The following is a 17,624-nucleotide window of genomic DNA, read 5'->3' on the forward strand; positions in this document are numbered from 1 at the left end:
GCTTTCAAAATGTTAATTAATTAAAGTGCCCTTGTTTTAAAGATTCCTTTTATTTACTGGGAAGTAATGTAATAAAGTTTATAATCACATTGAAATAGGTTACAGTCCTTTTTTCTATCCTTTAAAATTTTGATAACCATTATTAAAAACACACATAAGTTTTACAGTTTAATAGTTACAATGCCTGTGTCCTTAAAACCAAAAAAGGACCAACTTTTTCAATTTTATTTTATTCGTAGGCATGACATCCTTTTAGGAGAAAAACAATATGTTTTCACAATAGATAGCAGCTTTAATTTGGATTCTTTAATGAATTGTTGCTAATTAAAGATGATTTCAAGACACCTCAAGCTTTAAATTAATGTTTGTAATAGGCACAACTTTTTTCTGTTCAGTACGCTCTGCAGGTGATGAGTTATTGACAATATGAGCCATGCTTGTAGAATAACTATCATATAGATGGGAGCAAAGAAAAGAGATTTCATCATATTATAACAAAATGTGCAATAGTATGTAATTATGTATAAAAAAATATATGTAAAGTACTATTTATTTCATCAGATGGTGAGAGTCCATGTGTGTGAATTCCCCTCCTGTCCACTAGGAGGAGGTAAAAGATACCACAACACATCAGAGCTTTTACATACCTCCCACTTCACATGATCATCAGTCATTTTCTTTTGCCTCCTTGAGGAGAAGGGAAGTGCAGATTGATTCGACGTTGAGAGGGCTCTCTACCCAATCTGAGGCCCATTTCCTCTTTGCAGTACCCTGTTTACAGAGGGGTAGACAAGGAGATATCAGCCAGGCAGTGAAATATTATTTTTTTTTCAAAGAGAGATGTCACAGGCTTTTTTAGGTGAAATGTATACTTGTCCACCTATTCCCTTGGTTGCAGATACTGTTAACTGATTAGATTCTCGGCATCACGCTTGCACTGCCTAGGATGGCCTTGTCTACTGGAAGCAAGTTGCTGCACCTGAAGCAAGCACAGTGGACAAAGGTGCTGACAGGCAAGTACTTTGCACCTTCATAGCCCACTGGCTATTAGCTTGAACATGTACACATGCTTCACATAGTTTCGGAACATATATTCGTACACCATACACCTTATATTACCAGTTTTTTTCTCTTTATTATTTCTTTATTGGAATTTTCAAAATGTACAAAACACAAAATCCATGTAGTTACACAATGTCATGCATAGTATTTTCTTTTTTCCTTTAACAAATTCAAGTCCACAATGTTTCCTACCCTGCACTTTTGCATTCTGGATTTATATCCAATACATTCTTACTCTGATGATATGCATATCGAATCTTGAGATCACAGATTAATAAATACTACAATATAATAATAACATGAATAAACATTAATAATAACAAAAATAACAACAACCGTTTACTGCAGAGCCTGTCTTCCTTTACTTTTAACGGGTATGATATTGTGAAGTGATGGGGTTATTTAGTCTATGTAATCAAGCAGGACACACATGATGTTTGTGGCTTTCGGCTCCTCTATTTGGACCCAACATAAGATTCCCAGTAAAACATCATATCATTATACATTGTCAAGCGATTAGTTTTAAGATAAAAGTATCTCTCCAGCATCAAAGCTCCCCTCACCTTCTCTTTCCATGTATAAATTGTGGGAACTCTATTGGATCTCCACGCAGAAGCTATGACTTGTTTAGCTGTGTTTAGCATGATGTGCCCAATATTCCGCTTGATGGTACACTTAATCTCTTTTAACAAATTGAATAAACATACTTGTGGGGTGAGAGATATATTACAAGATAAGGCACTTTTTATTTCTTCTATTATCTCCGCCCAGTGAGCATTTATTGTTGTGCATGACCACCAAATGTGTCCCATATTACCCACTTCCTGCTTACATCTCCAGCATTTTTCATTAGCTGTTGGGAAAAGGTATTTCATTCTATTTGGCGTTAGGTAACATCGAAACAGTAGTTTGTAATTTGTCTCTAATGCATATGTTGTGTGTGCAGAATGATCTATACTACAAAAAATATCCTCCCAAATCTTTGGGTCCTGGTTCCCCAACAATTCCCTCTCCCATCCTTTCACATAGTTATGCGGTTTGGGGGTTATATTACCAGTTTTATTCTTCTTTTGAGAATTTTTACAAATTTAGTGCGGTTGGTTTAGCATACACAGAAGTTATTTCTGAGCTATACAATGAGTATTTTCCTTCACCTGCTCTACATTTCCTCTTGTTTCCTTTGTGTTCTTGGCTTTGCGAATGCTTTCCTGATCCTGTGTTGCTGTAACCTATTCAGGGCCAGTTTACAATTGTAGCAGTATTTAACACTCCAACTCATGCGCTAACTCCGGTAAGGTTGTTGTGCGTGTTGGGTAGCGCCAATAAGTATTGTGACAGAAAGTCTGGTTTGGTGATAGAGGGAGTATATATTAGACCAAGTTTAATACATTTCACTTTACCATTTTGCTAAGAAACCCCAGGGAAGTGATTAAGTGTTTTTTAGTTGTGAATACCTTACAGCTGTTAAAGACAATTAAACTCAGGTGTGGCTCATGATTACTGCTCCTAGGGTTTAAAAGGGAAGCATTTCTCTAGCTAAGGAGATTACAGCCAGGCAGGAGGCCTGATATGATGTGTTGTGAAAAATATGATGTACTAAACGTTTTGCTGGATTTCTGTTTGCTGTTACATTCTGTAAAGGACATTTGTATTGCTGCAGACAATGCAGACAGAGATTTGCTGTTTTAGAAGCTTGTGCAGAGACTGAATCTGTTCAATTTTGCCTTACCTGTGAACAAACTGTATGCTGCTGTTAAAGTCACCTTACTGTTTTGGAAGAAAATAAAGTTTTGAAAACTTTAACTGGATTGTCCTCTATTGCATTTAAACCCTAGAAGACAGTGGTTGCCAAAGGTTCTTGTTACAGTATATATATATATATATATATATATATATATATATATATATACATATATATATATATATATATATATATATATATATATATACAGTTGTATGCAAAAGTTTAGGCACCCCTGACAATTTCCATTATTTTCATTTATTAATAATTTGGTGTTTGGATCAACAATTTCATTTTGATCTATCAAATAACTGAAGGACACAGTAATATTTCAGTAGTGAAATTACATTTATTGGATTAACAGAAAATGTGCAATATGCATCAAAACGAAATTAGACAGGTGCATAAATTTGGGCACCCCAACAGAAATATTGCATCAATATTTAGTAGAGCCTCCTTTAGCTTCCTATAGCCTGTAATGAGTGTCTGAATTCTGGATGAAGGTATTTTGGACCATTCCTCCTTGCAAAACATCTCCAGTTCAGTTAGGTTTGAAGGTTGTCGAGCATGGACATCCTGCTTTAAATCACCCCACATATTTTCAATGATATTCAGGTCTGGGGACTGGTGTGGCCATTGCAGAACATTGTACTTGTTCCTCTGCATAAATGCCAGAGTAGATTTTGAGCAGTGTTTTGGGTCTTGTCTTGTTGAAATATCCAGCTCCAGCGTAACTTCAACTTTGTGACTGATTCCTCAACATTATTCTCAAGTATCTGCTGATATTGAGTGGAATCCATGTGACCCTCAACTTTAACAAGATTCCCAGTACCGGCACTGGCCACACAGCCCCACAGCATGATGGAACATCCACAAAATTTTACTGTGGCTAGCAAGTGTTTGTCTTGGAACGCTGTGTTCTTTTGCCGCCATGCATAACGCCCCTTGTTATGACCAAATAACTCAATCTTTGTTTCATCAGTCCACAGCACCTTCTTCCAAAATGAAGCTAGCTTGTCCAAATGTGCATTTGCATACCTCAAGTGACTCTGTTTGTGGCGTGTGTGCAGAAAAGGCTTCTTCCGCATCACTCTCCCTTAGGCTGAATTGTTGAACAATGCACAGTGACACCATCTGCAGCAAGATGATGTTGTAGGTCTTTGGAGGTGGTCTTTAGCTTGTTTTTGACCATTCTCTCCATCCTTTGCCTTTGGCTCTCCAATATTTTACTTCTGGCCTTAACAAGAACTGTGCCTGTGGTCTTCCATTTCCTCACTATGTTCCTCACAGTGGACACTGACAGCTTAAATCTCAGCAATAGCTTTTTGTAGCCTTCCCCTAAACCATAATGTTGAACAATCTTTGTTTTCAGGTCATTTGAGAGTTGTTTTGAGGCCCCCATGTTGCCACTCTTCAGAGGAGAGTCAAAGAGAACAACAACTTGCAATTGGCCACCTTAAATACCTTTTCTCATGATTGGATGCACCTGTCTATGAAGTTCAAGGCTTAATGGGCTCACCAAACCAATTGTGTGTTCCAATTAATCAGTGCTAGGTAGTTACAGGTATTCAAATCAACAAAATGACAAGGGTACCCAAATTTATGCACCTGTCTAATTTTGTTTTGATGCATATTGCATATTTTCTGTTAATCCAATAAACCTCATTTCACTACTGAAATATTACTGTGTCCTTCAGTTATTTGATAGATCAAAATGAAATTGCTGACCCATACACCCAATTATTTATAAATGAAAATCATGGAAATTGTCAGGGGTGCCTAAACTTTTGCATACGACTGTATATGTATGTATGGATATGATTGATTGTATATAGGTATACAGATATATATCAAAACACCCCTATGTCACCCCTATCAAAACAGTCCCCTATGTGAAGAACATTGGAATGTGAAATATTTACAGTAAAAACAAAGTATAACACCTTACTAAATATGAATATTGCATAAATATGATTTAATATGTTTTCATATACTACTACAAATGTGTGTACATATGTATTTATGTGTTTATATGTGTATATATGTCTGTAAACACACACACATATATATATATATATATATATATATATATATATATATATATATATATACACATATAGATACATATGTACACACATAAATACACATACATACGTACATACATATACATCTTTAGACATGTACATGTATATCTGTTAAAGCCCTTTGCAGTCTTTTTTTATTGTTACACCTGAGACCTTATATCTTTGAGTCCTTATAACTTTTTTTGTGCATTTTTTTTAAAATAATTGTTAGTGCTATTATGGGTTTAACTGTACTATGTAATGTATTTTTAATGCATTTTGTGACACTTTTGTTTCCGAAACAGTTGCCTCATCTGCTGAGTCAATTTCTAACTCTAAACAGGGTTTTATTGTGCTTCAGTGTGCGCAAGGGTTTGACCTTTAGCTCATCAGGTACTTCCTTTATGAGTGGCCCCTTTAAGGTTCTCATTAATGATAGGAGTGTTTCTGACTCTGAAGACTCCTGTTCTGATGATAGCCTTTCTGAGCTTAAGGACTCTGCCCGCTGTGGCAGAGGATTGCTCCTTTCATTTCAGGCTTGAGCATATTCATGCTTTATTGCAGGAAGTTTCATTGGTTTAGAGGTACAGTTAAGCAATCAGTTAAGAGATTTGATAAATTATTTAAGGCAGCCACCAAAACAGCCTTCTTCTTTTCCTATGCCTTACTCAACTTATTTCAAAGGAATGGCAAAAGCTATGTATTACTTTTGTTCCATCTGTTAGGTTTAAACCTATGTTTAATTTTTCTTCTGTTAACACAGATATTTGAGAAACTATTCCTGATGGATGCAGCTATTTCTATTCTTGCCAGGCATACAACTTATTTTGGTGATAATTCCTCTTTTAAGGATCCTTTAGATAGAAAACTTGAAGGTTTTCCTAGTCAGTCCTTTCAGCTTACAGATTTTATGTTTCGACCTGCTGTCAGTGTTGTCTGTGTAGCTGTTGCTGTTTGGTGTGACAACCTTTCAGAACTTGTTTTTGGGGAAACCTGGTTTATGTTGTAATTGATTTGGTGAGCAGCTTGTCAACTGGAGTTCTGTCAGCTGTGAAGTCGCAGTCTGCTTGTATGGCACTTGTTGGTTCAACAGAGATGTAATTGCTATTATTCCTCACACATCCTTATCTAGTTAGACTGTGCTGGGCCATGTGGTGTTGTATCTTTATATCATAGGGAAATCCTCCATTTTTGGATCCACTACCATCCCTTGATTGGACTTGGACACATCCCATACAGTTAGCTGGACAACTGTGAAGCTCCAGCCTGCTCTACAAGTGCCTATCAGGTGCTATACTTATGTGAGTTGCCAATTTTACATTTATTCTCTCTATACAAGACTGTGCTTGGCCATTTGGCGCCTTTGTGTTTTTTATAGTTATTACAACAATTCTTTTCTCCAGAGTTTTGATAAAAATCACAAGTCAGTATTATCTAAGAGCCTCAGCTTTTATTAACTATGACTGATCAGGAAGCATTAACCAATCTTCCCTGTACTAGATTAATCTGAGGGTTAAAACCATGTTAAATCCATTTGGAGAGATATTTTAAAATCTAAATCTTCATTTGTTCCCCCTAGCTCAATTTCTCCACAAACATCACATTCCTAAATTTGGTATGTGAAGACATATTGATATTGGATAATAAAGTTGAGGAATATAATAGTCAGGGTTACTTACCCTTCCTTCACTTGGAGTGCAGGCCTGTTTCTGGTTTCTCTTCCAGTGTTTTCTTCATAAATCGAAGGAGTCCACAGCTACATTCATTACTTTTGGGAATGAAGAACCTGGCCACCAGGAGGAGGCAAAGACACCCCAGCCGAAGGCTTTAATACCTCTCCCACTTCCCTCATCCCCCAATCATTCTTTGCCTTTCGTCCCAGGAGGTTGGCAAAGAAGTGTCAGAATTTTATTTGTCTCTTATGGAGGGTAGTACTCTAGTGATCTTCGACATGGGATGGGGGTTTTAAGTAATCCTGTCAGTCTCTCAGTGAGGGCTTGGATGAAAGTTAGAATCTGGAGATGCAGGAAGAGTCTTTCTGCGAAACCAACCCGACTCATGTTAACAGCTCCTCAAGCAATCGGCGTTGTCGAACTTCGCTTCACTGCCTGCTTACTTCTCTCAAGTCCATGGCGGAGGCGAGGCTACTATCCCTCACACTTAAAGGGCCGTGTTCCTATTCCACAGCGTAGATTCCGGTAAAATCGTTTCATTTTGCTTCTTCATGAATGTACTGTAACTCATTTGTTCCCGCGAACTCACATGAAAAATACAGGGTCTCAGTGAGACTCCTTTAAGTGTCTTGGAATCCAGGGTTAATATCTCCTGAGGGGGACTATTGAACAGGGGGGGGGGGGGTTATATTATGTTTATGTGATTCAATATGCCTATGTGTAGTGTTTACTGGACTTGTGGCTTAGAACATAACGGTCTGTTGAAGTGACGCGACCTTACGGTCGGGCGTGCTTTTTGTTGGACTGTACGGTTCACCTTGTGACCGAGCGTGTTTACGCTCTGGTCTTCCATTTCCACATTCCTGCCTGTGTGGTGAAGGAACATTTTAGTCCGCTAGTGTCTGGTACATAGGAGGTGGTGAGTGCCCCAGCCATTGTGGGTGTCAAGTGCCGTTCAAATTGTTTTATATACAGTCCATTTTTGGATATCTTTGATCCAGTTATGGAAAATACTGATGTTGAGATTGGTAAACATTCTGATTCAGATTCTTCGTCCTGTGAAGAATGCAAATTGGCCCCATTGACTCAGGTCAGTCGATTATGTTCTTTTGGCTGTCATAGAGCGCCAAGTTTCTTGGGCGCAGGGCCCTGTCCTCCAGGAGGCGAGTTCCCTACTGTTTTCTACTACTACACATGCGGGAAACCCAAGTTATGTGTTTCCCTCCACGGAGGGTGGATTGTTTCCCCCGGAGGTTATGTAACGTTTTCGCTTTTACATACTTTTGATGCTTGCGCGTCTGCAAAGTCCAGATGTTTGTTCGCGATTCTGCTCATGCCTGATTGCCCCAGGTCCTTCGGCCTCTGGAGGGCATGTACAGTTTCCTGTGGGTGTAACTGTGCCTGAGTGTTGTGCCTTTTGTTACAGACGGGCTCGCCTTAGTGTTTTACTCAGACACGTTTTTGAGCTGCTTTGGGACCCTATCCTTTTTGGGTATGGGACTCATCAGTCTCCTCCTTCGAACGGCGCACCTCGTTAGACATGGGGGGGATAAAGTAATCTCCTTCAGTCTTGTTATCGAGATCTTTCCCAGTCTTGTTGGAAGACAGGGTTTCCATTAGGCTGGTCCTGCAGACCTTCTATTCTTTTTGGGCGTTAACCCTTGGGTTGCCTGTTATTTTATTTATCTGGTTAGGATTCATTTTATTTTTCCTTTTTTATACTATGTTTCTGCGGGAACTTCTCTGGGATTGATACTCGCTGTTTACTTCTACGGAAGTTGTTCGGGACAGGTTAGTCCCTTGTTTGTCTGTTTTCCTTTCTTCCTCTCTGAGGGTGGATTTCGCCAGCTTGGCAGTTATGACCCTGGTTGCAGGCTGGTCCTGCTTGGGTTCAGATCTTCTGTCTCATGGCTTATCAGACACTTGGTGCCTATTATACCTTGCTGGTCAGGTTGGGGTGCCGAGTGCTATTAACATTATTTGTTTGTTTTTAAAGTTTCCACTAAGCATTCTCAAGAGGATTTGCGGGTCCGTGCGGCTCTCGGGATTGTTTCAGTCCTAAATAGCCATTTCTCTGATGACTGGGTCAGTGAATTTTGCTGCGTCACTCTCTGTTGCTTCCGATACCCTTGAAACCTTGCTCTTGTTATCTAGTTTATTCTGAATTTTTCCCTGGGAAGTCTTTTTTTTTATATCCGACGGGGAATTTATGTCCCTGGAAGATTGTTTAATCCAAACAGTTGTGGGGCCTGGGCTTCTTGTCCTGACCTTTCGTTTGTCGAGGCTTTGGCTCGGAGTTTTCTCTTTGGGGATCCCGCTGTGGGATGTTACCGGACCTTATGATCCTAGGACTGGCCTGGGGGTTCCAGTTTCAGGGGTGCGTGGGCTTCGCCCTTGTTCTGGCTGTTCTCTTTTACAACTTGGCCAGATTTATTGAGAGCCAGGGCTCCTTGGGCCTTGTCTTGTGCCGAACAATAAGGTTCCCCTTGGACAGCCAACTAATGTGACCTGATGGTGGGCTTTCCTGCCTAGCAAGGTTTGCAGTTGCTCAGCTGTCACTTTTTCGCCTGTTATGTGTGCTTGCACAATGGTGTTTTATGGGGTTCTTCCGTGTTTGTTAGTGATGTGGCCTTGTGTCCTCTTGGTTCTTCCTACGACTTCCTGTCTTATGGGCAGGTGTTTATCGACCCTCTCCTCTTCAGGGGGCTCTTTGTCCTCCTTACGGAGGTGTGGTTCCCTTTTTGGGGCCTCTCCTGTGTTCGGGAGGTTGGAACAGATGTTTATCTGGTTAGGGGACTGGTCTTCTCTTTGAGTTGTTCCTTTCCATCTGGGGAGCTGCTGGCTCCGCATTGAGACTCAGTGGGGTGGCCTTGCTAGATCTCCTTGGGTCTAACGCCTGCTCGTTTGTCTTTAGATTGAGGTGGCTGTGTGTCCATACTTCCGCCCTTTTGGGGGCTGGTCTTGGGGTTCCTTTAGGTTCCCTTACTTCAGATCTGCTGTTGCTTGGGCTAGGTGTAGGATATGTGATCTGTTGTTTATCTTCAGGTCTTGGGGGTGACAGTGGACCTTCTTTTCTTTTTTTTTTTTGAAGGGGTTCTGTGCCTCTCCCCCTTTAAGATCTGTGTGTAGGCTTGGCGGCCTAGATTGCTTGGCGAGGGTCCTCTTCTTGGAGGTTGGAAAATCTCTGTCTTGGGCCGCTTCTTTCTTTCGGATAGTGTTTTCTCTGTGTCTTCTTATGGATGGCAGTGTGTTACTGGTCTCAGATGTTTCTTCTGAGTTTCCTGCTTGTAATTTCTGTTGCTCAGTCTCTGAGTTCTGACGTTTTGAGGACTTTGTCTTTAGCTGTCTTTTCGGTGCTGTTGCACAATGTTTGGCAGATGTTTCTTCTGTTGATGCCCGGTTGCTCCTTGTGGGTTGTGTGTCGTCTCCCCTTGTTCTCGGGATCCATTTGTGTCTCTGTGGACTTGTCCTTCCTTTGAGGGTTTTATTTTTCCATTATGGATTTTGCTGTACCTTTGGGTATCCCTTGGTTTACCCTTGTCCTCTCCTTTTTGGGGGATTTTTTGTACTGTACTAGTATGGGGACCGACTGCTGGGCGATGTTTCTTCTTGAGGAGTGTTGGCTCGGTGAGTCTGCTTGCGGTCTCTAGTTCGGCCTTCGGACTTTCTGCGGTCAGTGTCCTTGGGGCCTTTTCCTTCTAGTTCTTTTGCCCGGCTTCGACGAAGCGGTATTTAGTTAGTCTCTTATGAGCAAACTTGTTAACATCATCGCTCTGCAACTATTGGCAACTTCCTGTCTCTCAGTGATGATGTAATGCCAGTTTACTATGTAACTATCACCCAGTACACTTTGTCTCTGCCCTTGCGTGAGTCCAGATCCACCAGGTGCACTCCTGTATTTTGTTCCTGTACTGTTCGTGTATGACTCTGACTTTTTTCCTGGTCCCTGACTCCGGCTATTTTTTCTGTAGCTCCTGCTCTCTGTGTTCCCTAACCTGGCTCGGCTGACTACCCGTTTTGGCATCTGTTCCCTGGCTTGTTACTGACTTCGTCCTATTGCTGTTTAGCGTTATTTTAAATAAACTTGCTCTTTCTGTTTCCGTCTGGTTTCTTGGTTCCCTAACAATAATCTAACTAAAGAGGAGAGATGCTATTAAATAAATTCAACAGTGGGGGGAAGTGGTGGTTAAACCATGTGATATGGGTGGCAATATATTTATATGACAATATGATATTTATAGCAGAAGGGATAAAACAACTAGGAGATGCTCAGAACTATAGAATATTGTTTTCTGATCCGACTAAAGATTTATATGTGAAATATATGAATTACACCTAAATGACACACATAACCCCAGTGTCCAATCCAAGGGGTGGCTGCTTTGTATTTTTTTGCCAAAATGCATAAGGACCAATTTAGGATGGTGGGAAGCAATCCTTTGGGACAAAATGTCCATTAGCAGTATGGGATGGGCCAGTATACGTTTTAGGTAAACTTTCTTTACTTCTAGATCCCGTCTGGATTTAAAATTAGAAACATAGAATTTGACGGTAGATAAGAACCAAAAAGGCTCATCACGTCTACCCATATTACTTGTTACTTTTTTTCTTAGGATAGCCTTATGCATGAACCAGGCATTTTTTTTAATTCCTTTACAGTCTTTAATTGATTAAAACTGGAGAGAATCAGATACTTACCGAAACATTTAGGAAATCCACTGACACTAATAATGTGTTACATGCCTAAAGTTCACATGCACCTCAAGTAACTCAGAATGTTCCAATAGGAGAGTATGTTAGGATACAAAGAAACTGTTTCACTGTTGAAGGCTTCAAAGTAGCAGCTAGGTACTTAAGAGATATTTAAGCAGAGGGTACTCTAGACAAGAGGCAAAAGTGAAGCCACACCCACCGAATCTTAAAACAATAAACTTTATTGAATTTCTTAAAATCAACACTTGCACAGGGGGGCTAATCCATCATAATCTTACACGTTTCATACTCAACTGAGTACTTAATCATAGATAACATTCACTAATGCACACATTGCTTATAAGGCATGAGCTACCAATCAAACTGCATTGTTAAAATACGTGTATTAACCCGTTAGTTAAAACAAAAGATGGAATGGAGCATACGCAACTTTATGTGCTTGTGGTAATGTTGCAAAATTTCAATACAATGTTTTTTGTTATGTTATATTGTTTTATATTGTAACAATCAATTGTTTTAAATTGCAGATGTATACATTTCTGAACTTTTCTTAAAAATATCCTACAACAATTTCTACAAACTTCAAATTTATTCGCTTTCTAAATTCCTAAGTATTTTCTACAAACTGGACAGCCTTGTTCATGTGTAAACTAGTGAAATGGCAGCTTCTATATCTAAAAAAAATATTATCTATACACATGAAAAGATTTACAGACAATAGATGTCAAAGACCATATATTTTCTCTCTCTCTCTCTCTCTCTCTCTCTCTCTATATATATATATATATATATATATATATATATATATATATATATATATATATATTATCGAGAAATAAATACGGGAGAGAAGCAAATGCTTTTTTTTAAAAAATGTATAGGCTAGTGAACAAAGGTTACCACAAATCGGTCCTTATTTAATTTATAAGTACATATGGTGCAGGCCCTTATATAGTATTGTAATGTGTAATATAACAAGAGGACTCATCCTGGAAAATAGCCAGGTTGAAAAAAGACAGGGAAACAGCACTCTTTTGAAAATAGTCAATATTTTACTAGCACAATTTATATACATTAGTAGTAAAGGAGATGGCATTCGGGAGTCCTGCCTCCACCCTTGCACCGCAAGGATAGGCAAAATACACCGTGTGTAAAAATACAAAATCAGTTTGCAACAGTAATATTTACCAAAATAAATAAATACTATGGGACCTTCCGAGTCCAATAGACAGAACCTGACCGGTCAGGGGATGTGCGGAGCAAGTTGCCAAATATATAAATACAGCACAATACAAAGCTGACTTAAGTAAAGCCTGTCACACTTCCTACACCCGGCTGCACACAGCACCTCTGTGAAGAGGTAGTTGCTGGGCAGGTAAAGCATAGTAAGGGATCTAAGAAAGTGATGACAGCCTTATAACAAGCGGGATATGCTAGTCAGACATACCTTGCAATCTGTACATTGAAGAAATTATATTCAGAGGGGAAGTGTGTACCAGAGATCAACTACACCCTGCTGCATCCGACACCTCACTCATTAGGTATAGCGGTCGGGCAGGTAGTGAAATGGGATCTAAGTGATCAAGTGGAGACACGCCCTCAGGATATGTACATAAGTAGATAAACCAGACATTTCAATCTTCATATATAAATAACATGTTTTGCAGACAAGGTATTGATAAGCACATTTAAGCAGAAAGCGTTAATGCATGCTATGCAGGGAAGCAGATGAGTGTGTTAGTATTCAGCATGTATCTGTCCATTTGTTATTAGATGAACTATAATCCTTGTAAGTTCCTAGAGAAAGCTACGCCCCCTCTCGACAGAGTGGCGTTTGCCAGGTGCGAAATTCATGCACATAAGCCAGAGCTGGTTAATACAGTTAGCGGCAAGGAATCTAATGACAATATGGAACCATACGACCTGATAGCTTCAGTGACAAGTCGGCCGTGCCGAGTAGCTGTGAGTCCAGGACAATGGATGCCAAAGGATGCCAAGTGTTGATCCTGACTTTGCTTTAAATGTGCCTGATAGGAAACCGCAGGACTTGTTTGCAGATTCTTTGCTTTGAGATCCTCATACGCACATCACGTGATCCGGTCGGCTGGACCTATGCCGACGCGCGTTTCACCCGTGCGTCCAAGTTGCTTAACGGGCTTCGTCAGGGCGTGATATCCAAGGTGCACCTGTCACCATATTTATACACAGTGTCGTTTTGCGCCTCTACTGACGGGTGAAAATATTGCAAGTATATACAAAAGTGTCAACAATTAGGGAAAGGACACAAAGTGTCTATATTCAAATATAAAGTAGCAAAAGTACATATTCTACTTTAAATTGAATATTTAAAGAAGTATAAAAAAGAAAAAATATAAATATATTAATGTTGCAATCATCTATTTATTTATGATTATCAGAATTTAGCCAACTGTAATACAAGACGTTAGAGAATGTATTTAATTATAAAAAACAGGCCATATCCAATTTATCATTGAGGCCTGCAGGAAGCTGTGTACCCAGAACTGAGATCCACCTGCATTCCTTTTGGAGGAGAATTCTATCATTATCCCCCCCTCTATTGTTGGTTATACCCCTATCTATACCGATAAAGGAGAGAGAGTCAGGATTACTGTCATGCATGAGTTCGTAATGTTTGGCAACATTACTTTTCTGGTTCTTATATTTCACATCGTCCCGGTGCTCTGTTATCCGGTCTTTTATGGCCCTTCTCGTTTTTCCCACGTAATAACGCGGACAGCTACACGAAAGAAGGTAAACAACCCCTTCCGTGTTGCAATTCACAAAGTGTTTTAGAGTATATGTTTTACCTGTGTGTGTTGCAAATTGTTTGGTCTTAACCATATACTTGCATGCAACACATTTACCACAGGGATGGTTGCCATAGGATCTGTGTTTAGACAACCAATTTTGTTGTTTAGGAGTCGACAGATATTGGCTCCTCACCAATTTGTCTTTTAGATTCGGTGCCCTTTTGGCTGTGATGTTTGGAAAATCCCCAACATCACAAGATACAGCTTCATCACTAATCAAAGTGTGCCAATTGTGTGCCAAGATCTGTTTTAATGATGTCCAGTGGAAATTATACTCAGTAACCAATCTAATTTTTGATTCACCAGTCTTGTCCTTAGGTACCAGAAGGCTATCTCTATTCAGATGGGCCGCACCGGTTAGGGCTTGTTTCACTATCCTCTTTGAATATCCTCTATTCAAAAACCTTTGTTCCATTTCAGCCGCATGTTGATAGTACTTCCCTTTTGTGGAACAATTTCGGCGTAGCCTGAGAAATTGGCCCTTGGGGATACCTCTTTTTAGGTGGCTTGGGTGATGACTGGAAGCGTGAAGAAGGCTATTGGTGGCCGTGCTTTTGCGATAATTTTCTGTCATCAGACAGCCATCTTTAATCTTCACATTTATATCCAAAAAGGATATTTCTTCCTTACTAAACTGTAGGGTGAGTGAGATGTTGCTCTTATTCTTATTTAAAGAATTCACAAATTCTTTCAAGTTCTGCTCCGAGCCTTCCCAGACGAGAAAAACATCATCCACATATCGTAGCCATATGTGGATGTTCTCGTCGAAGAGGGGATTCTGGTACACTTCTTCCATTTCCCAGATGCCTAGATGGAGACACGCATAAGTGGGAGCACATGTTGCTCCCATTGCTGTGCCCTGTTGCTGGGAATATATCTTATTGTCAAACATGAATATGTTGTTTGTAAGTGTGAATTTTAGCAGTTCAATCACAAAGTCAGTATGTTGCACAGCGCTCATACCTCTCATCGATAGGAAATGCTTGCAGGCCCTGAGTCCTACTTCGTGTGGGATTGATGAATACAGTCCCTCCACGTCAAGGGTGACAAGGATGGCATTTTCAGGGATCACCAACCTGTCGATCTTTCGTAGGAAATCCGAGGTATCCATGATGTATGATGGTAGGGTGATAAGGGAGGGTCTAAGAAAGGAGTCCACGTAGTTGCCCAGATTCTCGGTAAGGCTGCCTATACCTGCCACGATTGGTCTGCCTGGTGGATGGTTGGCGTTCTTGTGGATCTTAGGGATGCAGTAGAATACAGGCATCACCGGATGTTCTGGATATAAGTACTTAAATTCGGTGGAGGTTATAATATCCTTACTCTTTGCTTCTTTCAAAATATTGAAAAGTGCAAATTGTAATGCAGGGATAGGGTTAAACGTTAAACTCTTGTAGAATGTTTTATCCAAGAGTTGACGTTTAACCTCCAAAGTATACATGTTTTCGTCCCAGAGAACCAAATTCCCACCCTTATCCGCGGGTTTTATTACAAAGCCCTTGGCATTCATTAGCTGGTTTAATGCCTTTCTTTCAGATTTTGTTAGATTGTCATTGACCAATCCAGTGAAGGGTAGTCCTAAGATTTGTTTTTCAACTTCTCTGACGAAAATGTTCACAGCTGGTACCATGGATAGCTGTGGCATGTATTTGGATTTTGCCTTAAAATTAGAGTGAAACCTCTCATACTGGGTGGAATCTTCCATCTGTGAGGGGACATATTGACTGCCTTCACTATCTGCCAAAAGACTCTGAAGGTTTAGTATGCTGGATGTATCTTCTCTGTTTAGAGCAACATCCTCCACTAGGTGTCTACTTTTGCCTTTCATAATTTGCGATAGTACAACACGACGTGCAAATAGGTGTAGGTCTTTAATAAACTTAAACTTATTAAGTGAATTAGTAGGACAAAAAGTTAATCCTTTTTTTAAAACCTCTATATGCATGAGATTCAATTTAAAGGAGGACAGATTAATTATCTGAAGACCCTCTTCAGAATTATTTAATATCCCCTTCGACCCCGGAACCCTCGCGATCTGCCCCGAGGGTAGTTCGCTTGGTTCTGGTCGTAACTCCGTTGCCGTCGTTGTCTGGAGGGATACCTCCTCTCTTCTAAGTGTGTACCTGCTGTCTTCCCTCCTCCTTTTTCTTCCCCCTCTCCTCCTTCTCCTAAAAAAGACTGTGAGTTCCTACGGGTAGATCTTCGGTGCTCAGATTCTATATCTGACCCATCAGTACCCGAGTCGTAGGAACTTCTTTGTGGCAGATAATTATAAACTTTTTTATTTTTATAATCATCATTGTCTTGCGAAAATTTCCTACCTTTTCTTAGTTTGATATCATTTTGTAACCTTGATATTTGTTCTTTTATCTCCTCATTTAGTTTTCCAAAGTTTGTATTGCTTGAAAAAGTGTTAACCAGTTTAAGTGATTCCTCGGCCTGAGTAATGGTCTTTTCTAGCCTTTCTTTGTTACGAATAACCATTTTTTTCATCAAAATGATGGAACAGTCTGAGAGGCTGGAATTCCAACCTTCCATAAACTCTTCACCTCCCTCATCTTCCCTCAAATTAGTCCCAGGGTCCAGTCGAAGACGTAAACCCCTCGGGATGATGTTCATTTTAATGTAGTTTTCAAGGCTTGATGTCTCAGCCCTGAGTTTTACTTGTTTAACAAGTTGTTTTTTATAGCTTTTAAAAGCACCGTAAATGTTAACTGGTGTATTGCTACTAGTATCCTGACTCTCTTCCAAATTGGATACAGATAGGGAAGCTGTAAGTTCAGCCTCCCAATTTTCATCTGAAAATGTAAATGCCATTCTAATAGCGTCTTGTAAAGTAATACATATGCCAAAACCTCACGGTCCAAAGCAGGAGGTAAGGTATCCAGAATGCCAAAAGTACTCCTAAGTTCTACCAGGGCAATGTATGATAGACCTGGTTGCTTAGCTAGGGGATCTATCTCACCGGAGACCAGGGAAATGAGGTATAAACCTAAGTAACCTGGTATAATTGTAAAGATTATCGAGAAATAAATACGGGAGAGAAGCAAATGCTTTTTTTTTAAAAATGTATAGGCTAGTGAACAAAGGTTACCACAAATCGGTCCTTATTTAATTTATAAGTACATATGGTGCAGGCCCTTATATAGTATTGTAATGTGTAATATAACAAGAGGACTCATCCTGGAAAATAGCCAGGTTGAAAAAAGACAGGGAAACAGCACTCTTTTGAAAATAGTCAATATTTTACTAGCACAATTTATATACATTAGTAGTAAAGGAGATGGCATTCGGGAGTCCTGCCTCCACCCTTGCACCGCAAGGATAGGCAAAATACACCGTGTGTAAAAATACAAAATCAGTTTGCAACAGTAATATTTACCAAAATAAATAAATACTATGGGACCTTCCGGGTCCAATAGACAGAACCTGACCGGTCAGGGGATGTGCGGAGCAAGTTGCCAAATATATAAATACAGCACAATACAAAGCTGACTTAAGTAAAGCCTGTCACACTTCCTACACCCGGCTGCACACAGCA

Source organism: Bombina bombina, chromosome 7 (genome assembly GCF_027579735.1).
Source record: "Bombina bombina isolate aBomBom1 chromosome 7, aBomBom1.pri, whole genome shotgun sequence".
NCBI lineage: Eukaryota > Metazoa > Chordata > Amphibia > Anura > Bombinatoridae > Bombina > Bombina bombina.